We start from the raw sequence: 14,729 nt of genomic DNA on the forward strand, positions 1-14,729 counted from the left end.
TTTCTCGCGGAAGGAAAAAACACATATTCTCCAGCATTCCCCCCCCCCCCCCTTTTTTTCGAAAGCTAAGAAAGACCGACGGAAAATCGAAAAACCGAAAAAACCTAAAATACCGAAAACGCATGCAGAAAAAGAAAAAATAATCCGAAGGGAGCATCCAGAGCGCGAAACGTGGCGGAGCGCGCTCTCAGCCTACCAAATGACCCTTGGAGAGACTCCTGAACGAGTGCTCCTCAATTAGTTGCTCTCGCGTGAAGTCCCTTACGGCGCATGTGCGCAAGTTGTTATAATTGGGATGTGATAGTAGCGTGACTGGCCAAGTAACGGGTCATTTTCATGTTCGGTGGATTGCGTAACGTTTATCCGTGGGCCGTAATGGAACTCTGATGTAGTTGGGCCAGGTTCCTGCTCTGTAGGTCCAACGCCTCAATCAACAACATTGGAAACGATTCTACAAAAAGATTAACAAACAATGCGCAAGTCGCAACCAACCTATAATATAAACTAAAAAAAGAAAAGAAATGGAAATAAACAAAGCAGACACGAAAAGACAGCAATATCCCAACTTACTACTCCTACTCACTAATAAACCCCTCCCGCCCCCACGCGCGACACCACCAAAACCCGAGCGGACCCAATCGGTAGGGTTTTGGACCTCCCCCCGCCCGCCGCCGGCGCCGCCGATCACAGGAAGGAAGGAAGGGAGGGAGGGAGAGGCCCGCGGGCTCAGGCAGCAGGCAGGCAGGAGGAATGGCGCAGTCACTGGAGCTCTTGCTAATCCAGTTCCTGATGCCGGACAACGACGCGCGGCGGCAGGCGGAGGAGCAGATCCGGCGGCTGGCGCGGGACCCGCAGGTGGTGCCGGCGCTCGTCCACCACCTCCGCACCGCCAAGACCCCCAACGTCCGCCAGCTCGCCGCCGTGCTCCTCCGCAAGAAGATCACCTCCCACTGGCCCAAGCTTCCACCGCACGCCAAGGCTTCCCTAAAGCAGGCCCTCATCGACTCCATCACCCTCGACAACAGGTGCTTGCCCCACCCGACTTTCCCCACGCCCCCCGCCTCTCCGTAATTTATAATTTGTCCTCTGCTGTATCCTCAGTTACACAGGGTTGTCTATGGGATAGCTGAACTGAACAGTTCGTGCGTGTGAGTAACGATTAACCCAACTGTGAGACCTAATGAGAACTGGAACCCTGTCGGGAGTAATTTATGGTCCATAAGTTAAGCAAGTAGTACAACTTACAGTGATCATGGTGACCTGTAATACATCTGGCCTGCTTGCAACCGATGTCTGCTACTGCCGTTCCTTGTATAATATTGTATTCATGTGCTGGTATTCCAAATGGCAAATGGTTTGTTACGAAATGGAGATACTTTTGTGCGAGTTTTATCCGGAAATGAACAACTCGCTGGAAAGTTACAGTCGGTTTGGTATGTCTTTTTTAGGGAGAGCAGTAGGAAATATACTTAGAATGGAGGAAGTTAGACTAGGAGGCAGAACAAATGTGAGAAAAGAGAACACTGCCTAATCGAATCCTAGTAAATATGGAAAAGTGCGAAGTAAACAATTCAAAATGTTACTCCCTCCATCCCATAATATAAGAGCATTTTTGACACTAGAGTAGTATTTATGATGTCTCAGAAATTCACTCTATTGGAGTTTTTATTCCTCGATAAAAAGTCCTCTCCTTTAGACTTTAAATACTTATATTTGCATATAAAGTTTATCTGTGATGGGGTTGCCATAAACTGGGCTAACTAGAAATATGGAAGTCGAGATATGCGTAGTATAGCTCTAACAAGTTACGATGACGATCGAGCATGGTTGATCTGTTTTCACTTGGACTAGCTAGTAGCCACCAATTATCAAGCTAATTCCCACCCTGGTGCAAATGCTGTTTCATTATTGTCAATCTGCCTCAGTTTTTTCCACATGTAATTTTGAGAGGATGATGAACTGATTTTCCTCTTGCTTCTTATGCAGTCATCTTGTAAGGAGAGCTAGTGCAAATGTCGTGAGCATTATTGCTAAGTATGCTGTCCCTGCAGGAGAGTGGCAAGAGCTGTTACCGTTCCTTTTCCAATGCAGCCAAAGTCCACAAGAAGAACATAGGAAGTAAGTGTATCTCTTAGTTGAACATGTATTTTTCAATCATTTAATTATGTATGCATGCATTGTTTAGGGGTGTAAGTATGGATATTTGTCTTTAATGAAACCTGCCATGTGGTTTTATCATAATATACTTGATACATGTGGACCACAATAAGAGCTTACTTGCACATTCCTTTTCTTCAATTTGGTATTTTTAAAGAACTGTCAGTTGCAATTGCAATCCTTCTGCCCTTTGCTTAATTGGCTAAGTATTAGTAGAGTCAGTTTATATAGTCGGTGACCTTACTTAGTAGATAGGGCTGTCAGCAAGTAGTATCTGTTGTTGCGTGTACTGACAGCTACTAACCATGTATGTCAATTAGCAAGACTTCTTATGTATACTCCTCCGTCCAAAATTTAGGTACAAAGTGAGCACTTTTATGGATTATAGATTCGGACATAAGCTATCAATGTAAATGAGCTGAGATTAAAAAAATCCATACCTGTGATAGCTTCCTTTGCTTCCCCTGTTCCGCTCCTCTGGTTTGCCAGTCCCACAGGAACTTTATCCGCGTGGTGAGAACATGAAAATGTATTTTTTTGTGTTGTCAGCCTGCAGCCACATGTCGGTGTGCTCTTTCATAATTGTTTGTTTGGCATAATGTTCAATAAATAGAGCTAAATGTTGAAATTTCAAGACCATCCAGAACTTAAGTAAGCATGGATTTTACAGTATGCGCGACTGGCCATCTTAGCTGCCAAAAAGCCTACACATTTCCAGCACTAAGGCTTTCATTTTTCTCCTACTGGTTACATAACCTTCAAATGTTGGATTTCATAAGGTTGCACTGCCTATGCATGTGCGAAGTCTTAACACCATCTTCTCTCTTTTTATTGGTGGAAGTGTCTACCTGGTGTTCACTTTCTTCTATACCTCCTGTATATGTGTGTTAGTGGGGTTGGGATGCTAATACAGTAATGCGTAACTAATAGGTAGTGCATTCTTTGACATCAAATGTTCCGATGTATGTAATATATGCAGTGTTGCAGAGAAATCAGCGTCCTCGTTCTGTATTTCGTAGGAATTGTTTGTGGATAACCCATAAATTATCTCAAGTGAACTATACATGAAAGAAACATGTGCTGCTTAATATCTCCCAACAAAATGTCAATGCTTACTGACCTGCTCTTCTCTTTACAGGTAGCTTTAATTCTGTTCAGCTCCCTTACTGAAACTATTGGGACTACGTTTCAATCTCATCTGAATGATTTGCAACCTATTTTACTGAAATGCCTGCAAGATGAGACCAGCTCTCGAGTCAGAATCGCTGCCCTAAAGTACGATTAAGTTTGTTAAGTCGCTATTTAGGCCTTCCTCATTTTACCATATTGTGACCGTAAAGCTATTTTTTGGTCTGTGCAACAGGGCTGTTGGATCCTTCATAGAGTATGTCAATGAAGGAGGAGACATTGTAAGTTCTTCCTATCTTTCCTGATTTTTATAAACATATACTTTTCATGGTGAAAGTGTGTCATCATAGTTTTCATACTTATAGAAGGCCTTTTGGCAATGTTTTTCTTCAGCAGATCTTCTTTTATTAAGTACTCCCTCTGTAAACTAATATAAGAGTGTTTAGATCACTACTTTAGTGATCTAAACACTCTTATATTAGTTTATGGAGGGAGTAGTACTTAATTTTTCTATGCGTTTGTTATTTTCTTTGCATGCAGCAGTGGTAATTTTGTTTGTCTTGTTCTTTTTAGAGCTGTAGCTTCTCTTAGCTGATTTTAATCTTCAATAGTATCTCATGCTACCGCTAGAGTTGCCTCTTATGCCTGATGAGCAGATCTTGTATTGGCATAACTGCTAGGTAAAGATGTTTCGAGACTTTGTTCCGAGTATCTTGAATGTGTCAAGGCAATGTCTTGCTAATGGCGATGACGATGTTGCTTCCATTGCCTTCGAAATATTCGATGAACTAATTGAATCTCCTGCACCACTTCTTGGAGATTCAGTGAGATCAATTGTGCAGTTCTCGCTTGAAGTTTGCTCAAACCAAGATATGGAAATAAATATAAGGCAACAGGTTTGATCAGCCATCTGCATTATTGATTATATATTTATTGATTTTACAAAATAACTGACTGTAAATGCTCTTATTTGTTCCAGGCTATTCAGATAATCTCATGGCTTGTAAAATTTAAAGCATCTTTCTTAAAAAAGAACAAGCTGATTGTACCTATTCTACAAGTTATGTGCCCCTTGCTTACAGAAACAGCTAATGAAGATGAAGACTCTGATTTAGCGGCAGATCGTTCTGCAGCCGAAGTCATTGATACAATGGCTATCAACTTACCAAGACATGTTTTTGGACCAGTTCTTGAATTTGCTTCTGTGAACTTTCGTCACGTTAATCCCAAGTATCGTGAGGCTGCTGTTACTTCGCTGGGTGTTGTCTCAGAAGGTTGTTCTGAACATTTTAAGGATAAGTTGGAAGAATGTCTCAAAGTTGTTTTAGAAGCTTTAAAGGATCAAGAGCAGATGGTTAGAGGCGCTGCATCATTTGCTCTTGGTCAGTTTGCTGAACACTTGCAGCCAGAAATTTTATCTCACTATGAGAGTGTACTTCCATGCATCTTAAATGCACTTGAAGATCCATCAGATGAAGTTAAGGTAAAATAACCTAGTTCAAGTGATATCATCTCTGGGGCTGTCCTAGTGGGGAGTAACATAGACTAGTGTCATGCAATGACCTCTGTGTAGTTATATCTTCATAGTGAAGTAAATATGAGTAGTCTCATAGATATTGCAATTTATTAGCTTGTAGATCTTTGGCTTTGGTTGTGTTATGTTAAGTAACATATCATGTTACTCCATTACACATATCATGTTACTACTCCATACACCTCTTCCTCATTAACTGCATACAATAGAACTTTTTCTTTGAAATGCGCTATGTTTAGCTAAGTTACTTCATATGACAGCTGAACATAGCAGAAACTTTTGGATTATAAATGATATTGATTAACTTTGCATGATTTTTTCTGTAGTAATTAACTAATGCCAATAGCTTTGCGATCTTGTTAAGGGAATCTTCTTTGCATGGCGGCGGTTCTGTGAGATAGTGGGTGAAGATATCCTTAACATATCTGGAACTTTGATATGCAGATTAGTTTATCTTTGCAGAGCAGTCCTCGAACCTGCAAGAGACATGCATGGTTCGTATGGAAATCCTTGCTCATAATTATCTATATGTCAAGACGGTGACAACCTTTTCAACTTTAAGTTATCTTATAATTGACATGATTGATGTTTTTGCTGCAGTCTGCAATTGGGCTTGTAGCAGCTGCTGCAGAAGAGGCATTTTATCCATATGCGAGAAGGTTCTTGAAATGATGAAAGGCTTTATGGTGCTCACTAAGGATGAAGATTTGTGTGCACGAGCTAGGGCTACTGAGGTTGTTGGGATAGTAGCAATGGCAGTTGGCAGAACCAGAATGGAAGCCATATTACCTCCTTTTATTGAGGCTGCTATTTCTGTGAGTCTTAATTCCAATACTTCAGAGTTCAGACAAACAGCAGGCTTTAGTGCAATTCTTTATGCTCTTCATATTTGCAGGGTTTTGGATTGGATTATAGCGAGCTAAGGGAGTACACTCATGGTTTTTTTAGCAACGTTGCTGAGATTCTGGATGATAGTTTCTCACAGGTAACAAGGGTAGTCTAAGTTTTGTTCATTTCACGAATGCTGTTAATGTTTACAGAAGTGGTTGCTGCACATTGCAGTATCTCCCTCATGTTGTGCCTCTTGCATTTTCCTCGTGCAACTTGGATGATGGTTCTGCTGTGGACATTGATGATGCTGATGGTGTTGACAATGGATTTAGTGGTGTTTCCTCTGATGATGATGATGATGATGAGCCAAGAGTTAGAAATATCAGCGTGAGGACTGGAGTGTTAGATGAGAAAGCTGCTGCAACTCAGGCTATTGGATTTTTTGCACTTCACACAAAGAGTGCCTATGCCCCGTATCCTTAAATGGGCTTAATACATATTCTTGCCATCTTTTGTTCTTCAAAATTTCCTGAACTGACACTAGGTACTTGGAGGAGTCGTTGAAAATTTTAATCAAGCACAGTGGGTATTTTCATGAAGATGTCAGGCTTCAGGCTATTATTTCCTTAAAACGTAACATCTTTCCTATTCCCCTTTAATATGCATGTTTGTAGCAGTTCTTTTGTTCCTTGTTTGTCAGGCCTACAGAATAACAACTACTCCCTCCGTCCCACAATATAAGAGCATTTTGCAAGTGGGACGGAGGGAGTAATAGATAGGCTGATGATTTTAGTTGTAATTGCAAAGTTCCAAACTTCCAGTAGTCATGTAACATACAAAAGGTATTTAGATGAATAAACTTGTCACACGTAATCTACAGAATGTCTCCAGATGGTATATAATATCCAATGGTATATTGATACGGTATAAACTTTTTCACACCAAGATACATTAATGTAAATCACAAGATGCATTCATTATTGAAGTAATTTTATATAATGATGTATAGTTATACTTTATGTCCATCATTTGAGGTGTTGTTTAGGTTTAGCAGCTAACCTATTCAAGTTGAACCATCAAAGTTTCAATGCAGTAAACATCATGCTAGTGCAATCTTGGTAGTGTACCACTGATTACTGGATTTGCTCAAATAGTCATTGAACCTGAACCTAGCAATCCAGGGAGGGGCTCAAAATCGATCAACCGATGCAAACCCAAATCAGTCTCCTACATCATACCCCTTTTTACTTTTGTCATTTTTTGCGTGGTATAATTGGAAAATCAAATTTATCTGGATCCATGAACCCTATACTGTGTAGAGACCAACTACAAATTGCAAACCCCTCTGTTCTGGTAGGTAGCTACCAACAGATCATAAACAAATAGTATATGGATTGCAAACAATTACAATCAATAAGATAATGTTTCACACAGAAACCAGAGTGATTAGTCTTGTTTGATTTGAATCACCTACCCCCCATAAATTCAAATTTGTAAAATTAGATGCTTCTTTAAGTATTTTTCTTTGAGACTTCCATTAAAGGTAAGTTTTGTGATGTTATTAGTAACTAGAGTAAAATTATTATTGCAGACATCCTAACTGCATTAAGGGCAATACCTGCACATCCTGTGAGTATTTCCTTGTATTAACTTGTCAATTTGGAAGTGGTTGCTGTGGAACATCAGAATTCTGATGCAGTGTACTGTTTCTACCATGCAGGATATACTAGAGAAACAGAAGGATGTTCTTGGTAATTGCTACTATAAGTGATGTTTTTAAGTCTATTGTGCCACCTGCACATCAAGCCATGCTCAATTTCTATTGTTTTTTTTTTCAGATACTATTATGAACATCTATATCAAGACCATGACAGAGGATGATGATAAAGAAGTAGTCGCACAAGCTTGCATGAGTGTAGCTGATATCATGAAAGATTGTGGTTTTGCTGCTGTTGAACTTTGTAAGCTGCATCAGAGTTTGGTGCACTTGGAATACTAGGTTGTGCTGCTAAAACTGTCCCTTTTGTCGCTGTTTCAGATATGCCACGGCTTGCTGAGGCAACACTTGCTCTGTTGCATCAAGAATCATGCTGTCAGCAAGTAGAGTCAGATGGTGAAGATGATGGTGACATCGATCATGATGAAGTCCTCATGGACGCAGTTTCAGATCTTTTGCCTGCTTTCGCAAAAGTGATGCGATCTTACTTTGATCCTATCTTTGCGAAGTTATTTGACCCCCTAATGAAATTTGCTGTGAGTATCCCCCGTCCCCGTTTATTAGTCATCCTCAACTAACGGCATGCCAAGCCTATAATGATTATTGTGAGAATTGTACATTTGAGGTTTGAAGTTCTTTCTGGAATAAATGCAGAAATCTCCACATCCTCCCCAAGACAAGACTATGGTTGTTGCCACTCTAGCTGAGGTCGCTCAAGAAATGGGTGCTCCAATTTCTGCTTATGTTGATGTATGCCTACAATTTTCTAAAAACCCTTCCATTTTATCATTGAGATCTCATCGTTTTAGTTGACCTCTGAATGCTTACTCATATTCGAATCATTTGCAGAAGATAATGCCTTTGGCGTTGAAAGAACTTGCATCTTCTGAGGCTACGAATAGGAGAAATGCCGCTTTCTGTGTTGGCGAGCTATGCAAGAACAGCGGTGCTGCAGCACTGAAGTATGTATATTACCTACAATGACAGACATATTCCATGCTCACCTTTACATCTGAGGTCAATGTCTTGCACTAGCGAGAAGGACCAAACGACTGTTACTTAAAATAGGTTGTGCATGATTTTTCTCTTGTGCTCCAAAAGCCTATCTGCATAGAAAATGGACATGAATGCTTTTTTCAACTGATTCATGTTCCATTACTTTAAAGAAAGGCAAGGGCATACACTTTTCACTTTATCAATCTTAGATTAAGAAGCCTGCAAGTGAGGAGCAGTTGATGAAAACTATAGGTTACCACAACTCTTATTAGTGTCCAAGTAATAGTATCGGAATTGCTGCAGTGTTCTTTCTCGAAAGGCAATAGTTTTTCTTTTCATAGTCCTGCTCACAAGATCAAGTAATAGTCTGCCAACTTCCTAATTCTTGCAGTGTCACAAAATTAAACCCTGACCATAGTAATTAGTTTTCACAATAATGACGTGAGGGCTGAAGAATAGAAGCTAAAGTTTGCCAAGTGTATTGGATATGGTCTGCTGTCTATTCACTAAATGAATTAATGTTCTTTATACATTATTAACATTCTAGGAAACATGAATGGTAGTCCTGTAAATTCAGTTGTTGACAGGCTTTTGCTCATCCTTCTGCAGATATTACCCGGATATACTGCAGGGTCTGCATCGTTTGTTTGCTAATTCCGAACAAGACCTTGCAGTTAGAGATAATGCGGCCGGTGCTATTGCTAGAATGATAATGGTGCAACCTCAGTCGATTCCTCTCAACCAGGTAGGCACTATCCTGTACATAATACTCCCTGCATCCGGAAATACTTGTCGGAGAAATGGATGTATCTAGACATATTTTAGTTCTAGATTTTTATTCATTTCTCCGACAAGTATTTCCGGACGGTGGGAGTATGTTTGAACAGCTTCAAATTCCAGGCTTTGAAGTGCCTATCTAACACTTGGTTGCATTGCTATATCTGTTTCTTAGGTTCTTCCAGTGTTTATCAAAGCTTTGCCACTAAAAGAAGATCACGAAGAATCAATGGCTGTCTATAGCTGCTTATGTAATTTGTTACTATCATCACATCCCCAGGTGACTTGGTCTTAAACCACCCCATGTTTTTTGATTTATTCCATGATCTTTGCTAACATCATGCAAACTTTTCTTAGGCAAATCTAACTTTTTATTGTTGCAGATCCTCACTCTAGTGCCTGATGTGATACATGTCTTTGCCCAAGTGGTAGTATCCCCAGATGAGAGTGATGAAGTCAAAACAACTATTGGCAAGGCTGTTTCTCATTTGATATCGGTTTATGGTCAGCAGATGCAGCCAATACTAAGTGCTCTACCACCTGCTCATGCGAATGCATTGGCAGCATTTGCCAGTAGAAGATGATCTTCAGGGAAACAATTACCTTTGATTTTTGTGTGCTGCCCAAGTGTTTTCTCAAGATTGCCCTTTGATGAAAGGTTTTTCGGGTATGGTTGGAGTCACCTAAGTTTTGTCATATTAGTTCCATTTGATGAAGTATACTGGTTAGCTGGATATTTTTTGATCCGAAAGACCTCCTTTTCGAGTTATTATAGTGATATTGCATTGGAATGGTGTTTACTGCGGTTGAAGGTGCAGTACTTTGGCTGTCGGCAGCTTCGGTGAGTCCCGTGTGTATTCAGGTTCCGTTTTTGGCAACTTGTTATTTGTTTCAGTTTTGTAATTCTTTGCTGGGGTGTGCAAATCATTGATGTACTGTTGTATATATAAACATCTTGTCCTACAATTTTTTGTGTAACTTTGATTTGTGGTACCGACCATATCTTGTTGTGGGCTATTCGTGAGACTTTTATTTGCTGTCATCCATATATTAAGCCTCTAGTTGATTTGTCTTGGACATGCAAATTTGGGACCCTTTGGATACTACTTTCTTCGTCCCAAAATAAATGCCGCTGATTTAGTACAACTTTTTTACAAAATTGGTTTCGCCGGCATGTCGTTTATGGCTGCAACTAACCAAGACTTGTCTGGTTAGGGTAATAAGTTTGAGGATAAGTAAATCATAGTTTTTCTAAAACTGTGAACCTAGCTTTTGTACCACTTCACTCGTTCTCATCCAAACAAGATTCTGTGGTACACACTTATTTCTAACAGAATTATTAATAACATTTTTTTTCCAAAAAATCTTGCTATGTATCCTCTGACCCCTATTAGTTCACCCAAATGCAGCAAAACTGTAAAAGTGACATGACTTCTGGAATCTTGAACTAAAAAGTGTCGGGAAATACCCTAAAGGATACCCATTTGTACTCTTAATCGGTCTTAAACTCAATCTTATATAAGACCATATAAACTGTTTTACCACAAAAAAAAACAAAATTTCATCTCACACACCCTTTCTTCCATTTCATGGCATAGTTTGATAGTTTCCCATAAAACATTTAATGGTTACAAAACCATTAGTACTAGAAGTTTTTTTTTAAAGATGAAACACCATGCATTCCATTAACTAGTGCGTGGCTAAATCGCCGGCCAGAGCACGGATCACATCAGGGGGCAGGTCAGCGAGCCAAACGCGCTCGCTGTCCAAAGCCATTCCTGCACCATGCCTTGCCAACATCAACATGTGGGCTGGGACATTACGTTCACGAGACTGAAAAAGAACTTTAAAACTCTATAAAGCCTAGCCTCAGTTGGTACTTTGCCTCCAAGTTTTGCATGATCCGCAGCAGTTGAGACGATGGAGTGTTGCAGCGTGAGGCAGTCAGTCAGTCACGCTGAAAATGACACGGCCCATGCCAAACCCCTCTGCCAGGTTGATGGCCTTCATTAGCGCGGCCGCTTCCGGCTGTAGGGAATCAGACGCCCTCGAGATACAGCCAGCAGCAGCGAAAAGAACGTCGCCCGCTTCATCCCTGGCAAATGCATCCCCATCCTCCAGATCCGTTAGTGTCGGTGAAGGAGGCGTTCAGGCGTCTGTGTTCAGCATCACCCAGTCACTTGGTGGGGTTTGCCAGCTAATTGATCGCGCCGGGCTGGCTATGGGAGGTGCAGCAAGGAGCTGAATCCATTCTTCAGTAGTTTCTCCATGTCTGAATCTGTTCCATTCAGTCCAGCAGCGCCACAACAGACAGATAAGAAAGTGCTTTTCAGTACAAAATATAGAATGGCCAATGGTGTATATTGATCAAGAAAGGTCATGGTAGAGAAAGCCGGTGCATTGAGCGCCAAAATCTGAAGCCAACACCCGAGGTGCGGTTGGCTGCGGCGGCAGTGGCTCTGTGCTTCTTCGGCGGCAGGTTGGTTTGTTGGTGAGCTTCCGACACGGTTGCGGCATGAGGTGCAACTGAGGTGGTGTGGAAGCAGGGGTGAAGACCCTGTCTCGGCATTGTGCTGTGACCAGCGATGACGGTGGTTGTGGCCGTTGCATTGCTGCTTTGCTGCCACACTCCTCCCGCACGGACCCGGCCATCACGACCTCTCGAGGGAAAACCCTTGGTCTCATGATCGGACGATGACGGCGCTTTGGTGTCGTTTTCCCTCTTAGGGGTTTCGTCTCGGAGCCCGGCATCGACAAGCAGGACCGGTGGTTGGCGGCAGTTGTGGTGTCCAGACTTCTGTGGCAACGATGATGGTGGGAACGATGTTGGCGACGCGGCAATGGTTGAGGTAGTCGGCTCTTCTCCAGCGTGTCCATGGGATTACCTCGGTTTGTTTGTTGTTGTGAAGTCGGAGCTGCGGCGGCGGGCCCATGTGGTATACGATGACTAGCTGCAGGTGGCCCATTCGGCGATCTTCTGTGGCGCCAGCCTTGGCTGGTTTTGTCCTTTGTAGTTCTTCCTCGGAGTCGGAGTCGCTTGCTCAGGGTTTAGGGATGGCGATGACGCCTCTAGGGAAGGAGTGATGATGATGACGACTGCGTGCTGTCTCGGTGATGCCCCCGTTGGAGTGGTGTGTGTGGGTCTCTTGTGTGTGTTGCTCAGGTTTTCGCCCGGTTTTCGAAATCAATTGAGCAATCTGGTTTTCGCTCAGTTTTTCCTAATTAACTGAGCAACACTTTTCTTCTTAATGAATACAGAAACTCTGCCATTTCGAAATAAAAGCACCTGAAGCCACATGCATAAAAACATGTACTCCTACAAGGAAATCTAGCCGGCCCATTTTGGTAACTGGTAGTATTTGGTGAGGTCAGTTTAGGCAAAATTTGTTTCTTCTCGACGAAGGATTAAGCAAGCAGGGAGCACCACGCAGTGTCCCTCTCCTGTCTGTCCAGTGTCCCTCGTCCACGCTTACCTGACCTCTTTTCTCCTCGCTTTTCGATTTGAGGTCGCGAGCAACTAAAGCCCGATTTACGCTGCTCTAAAGTTGGATCCATCCAGAGCACTAATCCCATCAGCCATTGCACGCATCGATCGCACTTTCCAGTCTGCTCCTACTACCTTTTAACGCAGATTTGCAACTTGACCAATAACCATTTACTATTATCAACTCATGCTCAACCCCGGCCTTTCTCTATCCGGAGCGGTAATCTCGGCGCCGGGGCGGCGCGCATCGGACGGCCGGCGGGCGCGGCCAACCCCGGGTTGACACGCCCGCGGGGACAGCGGTACGGCACGATCTCGCCCGGATCGCGCCCTTTGGGGCCGCGTGCTCCCCCACTACCCCCGAAAGGCTAGGCCACCGCCATTTTTGGCATCTCCGTGCGCGCGCGGCCATGTGCTCGCGGCCCTGCCCGGCGACGGGAAAGAAGGCTGCTGGGCTGCTGGTGTAGCCTTTGCGTCGGCCAGGATTCAGACCGGCCGAGCGTACGTTTCTGGATCGCGTTCCATTGGCTGGCTGGGTGGCTGCAGTGCAGATCACGGCCTATGTCTATGTGCGTGCATGTTCGGTACCGGCCGGTAGGCAAATGCGACGCATGCACGATGGGAATCATCCATCTCATCTGCGAGGTTTGCTTTGTCCTGGTGTCACGTTGCTGGTAGCATAGGTTCGGCGAGGAAGATAGAAAGGGGGAGGTGACCGGCCGGTTTGTATACATCTATCTGGGTGCATGCATGCATGTTCGGTACGTACGTACGAACGGACGGAAGGACGCGGCGTAATATTATTCCCCAGATAGTGCAACGCGGGCGTGTCACGTATGTACTTACGTAGTACGTTTCTAGCTGCTGCACACTGGCCATTCTCTCATACGTTTGCCTCTCTTTTAGCTAATCAAGATCTCACTTTTGTAAAGAAGGACGGAGCAGTGTGCTACTATAATTTCTACTCCTGAAAGGTGTTCGGTGGGCGTGATCACTTTACTTGCATGAACATGCAACATACTCCATTAATTAGTTACTTTCCTGTGTGCAGTGAAATCAATGTTGATGATTCTCTCACGGCCCAACTTGCCCCGCGCATATATCTCCTCTGATAACCAAGTACTTCCTCCGTTTCTTTTTAGTCCGCATATAAGATTTGGTCAAAGTCAAACTTTGTAAAATTTGACTAACTTTATAGGAAAAAATATTAACATCTACAATTTATGAAAATTAATTTCATCATGTATCAAATAGTATTGATCTCATAGTGTGAATGTTAATATTTTTTCCTACAAAACTAGTCAAACTTTATAAAGTTTGACTTTGATCAAATCTTATATGCAAACTAAAAAAACGGAGGGAGTATGTCTAACGCCTTTACACGAGAAGATGGGCACGCGCCACGCCACCAACTGCATCCGACGATAGAGATGCATGTCTATGCATGCACAGTCGACTACTGCTGCCCGTGGTCGCGACGTCGCGTACATGTTAGAGTCCACACACCTTCCTATCCATCCTCCACCCATGAGATATATGCACGCTAGCTAAAGTTATTCTTCTCATCACTATCATAATGCATGTAAGCCTAGCACTAGCAGCTTCTTGCTATATACGATCAAGATCAGCATTGTCGTGTGGCATCCATTGTCTCTCTGGATCGTCATTGGATGGCTAACCTTGAGATATCACTATCTCTTTAGAGCCAGCCAGTCTTTGTACGAGTGCGATGGGAAATACGTACCAGATGACCACAAGGCGCCATGTTTACCACAGAAGCTATAGGGAAGACATAACATGGCGGCAACGGGCAACAGATCAGAGAGTCACAGGCTAGCTAGAGTCACTACTGCTTTTGCTGTAGCGGATGGAGCTGGACGGTACGATTTGGACAGAAGCAGATCCTGCGTGGCCCCAGGATCGTGCCTGTCCTGGTAATGGCGCGCAGGATTCGATCGCTTGCAATCCAAGCCGGATTCTGATGGCACTTGCCTTGGATTTCCTGACGGTCATGTTACTGTGCACCGGCAGCGGCAGCGGCTACAGATAGATAGCGAATCGCCTTTCTTTATTTCCTTTTTGCTGTGACGGGCGCCCACGCGAGA

General features: G+C 43.0%; 1 pseudogene across 1 annotated transcript; it reads left to right on the forward strand.

Annotated features, from left to right (window-relative positions):
• The first annotated feature begins 605 nt into the window (after window positions 1–605).
• Window positions 606–10,140, forward strand: LOC123097992 (importin-4-like; annotated as a pseudogene). The gene is made up of 20 exons (XR_006447612.1): window positions 606–1,025; window positions 1,987–2,122; window positions 3,296–3,432; window positions 3,521–3,566; window positions 3,966–4,181; window positions 4,265–4,768; window positions 5,184–5,313; window positions 5,420–5,634; window positions 5,715–5,804; window positions 5,882–6,123; window positions 6,195–6,283; window positions 7,242–7,279; window positions 7,371–7,401; window positions 7,489–7,611; window positions 7,689–7,903; window positions 8,022–8,117; window positions 8,217–8,329; window positions 8,973–9,108; window positions 9,316–9,420; window positions 9,524–10,140. The product of XR_006447612.1 is annotated as an importin-4-like (transcript).
• Window positions 10,141–14,729: the final 4,589 nt, after the last annotated feature.

This window comes from Triticum aestivum, chromosome 4D (assembly GCF_018294505.1).
Source record: "Triticum aestivum cultivar Chinese Spring chromosome 4D, IWGSC CS RefSeq v2.1, whole genome shotgun sequence".
Taxonomy (NCBI): Eukaryota; Viridiplantae; Streptophyta; class Magnoliopsida; order Poales; family Poaceae; genus Triticum; species Triticum aestivum.